A 1,372-nucleotide genomic window follows, 5' to 3' on the forward strand; every position below is an offset into this window, starting at 1 on the left:
ATATTTAGACAGACTTAAAGAAGTTCCAGATCTATACTTGTGCTCTTATTATTTCAGTTATTTTGCTTTTAATGTAGGGATGCACCGATACCACTTTTTTCAGAATGAGTCCGATACCGATACTTTCATTTTTGGTACTTGCCGATACAGATACTGATACCTGTATTTTCACAGCATTTGTAATTTTTTTTAAATATTGGGTACAGAAACAAAATAATAGTAATAATAATAATATGAATCATGTTAGTTGGCTTCATTTAGCAAAAATATATTACCTTCAGTTATTTCCACACTTAATTATTCTTAATTATTTAAGCTTTTGTTACTTTCACTGTTCATTTTAATGGCGCATTAGAGGTGCTCCATTGCAGCAGCTCAATACTGTAATCACAAAATGTTTTCCTAAATTAATGCAGGGAACCACTCGTTATACATTATACTAGTGCACGCCTACTATTTTGGTGATGTAATTTGCGTCACGCGCAGTGTACACGGACCCTCGCGTACGAGTAAAAACCGAAGTATACTTACTCGTTATACATTATACTAGTGCACGCCTACTATTTTGGTGATGTAATTTGCATCACACGCAGTGTACACGGACCCTCGCGTACGAGTAAAAACCGAAGTATACGTCGGCCTTAAAGCAAGCTAAACATACGCAGCGCGCACACGTTTGTATTGGTGCAGAATGAGAGACACTTACAGCCTAGCGCATTTGACCCAGTCTGCTAGTTTCACTTCTGCTTTAAATAAAGTTGTGTATGCTTGACGTTTAAAATAAATGCTGTTTATAGTGAATGCCCCTATAATTTTTGTTTGTTTTATATATTTACGATTTAGCTTTAATCCAAATGCATGCGCTAATGGAGCGAACAGCAGTCAAGATCATGCAACAGAAGTGCACGCTCTCGGACTCTCTCTCGCTCTCTCTCACTCCTTACCGTCAAATAACTTTAGTAACTTGTGCATTGCTTTACTTACTTGCTTTTGACATATCCGACCGAACTACAAACTTTCCAGTGATGTCTGTGAGATATTCACTCGACAAGCTCGCGCATCTGTGCAGCCGCGCGCTCAATCCACTCAGCGCGCTCTGCATATCAGCTCAGGCACATCCACTATACAGGCGTGGATATTGAATGTTTAATATTATATTAATTACTTACATGTACTCTTAAGACTACTTAATCTTAAAATACTTAATCTCTAATAACTCCATTCTACTCTCTGTTGTTCTGTTTTCAGTGTTTCTTTTTCTGGACACAGCTCTATTCACACGCTGTTTGGTATCGGCTTTTGGTATCGGGGCTTTTTTACGAGTACCAGTACAGGAGCGCAGTATCGGGCCCGATACCGATACCAGTATCGG

At 38.6% G+C, this 1,372-nt stretch overlaps 1 protein-coding gene across 1 annotated transcript in view; it reads left to right on the top strand.

The window, feature by feature from the left end:
• Positions 1 to 1,372, top strand: part of LOC107695775 (ubiquitin conjugation factor E4 B-like) — a 41,849-nt gene that overhangs the window by 23,673 nt on the left and 16,804 nt on the right.

Source organism: Sinocyclocheilus anshuiensis, unplaced genomic scaffold (genome assembly GCF_001515605.1).
Source record: "Sinocyclocheilus anshuiensis isolate Anshui unplaced genomic scaffold, SAMN03320099.WGS_v1.1 scaffold234, whole genome shotgun sequence".
NCBI classification, from domain to species: Eukaryota; Metazoa; Chordata; class Actinopteri; order Cypriniformes; family Cyprinidae; genus Sinocyclocheilus; species Sinocyclocheilus anshuiensis.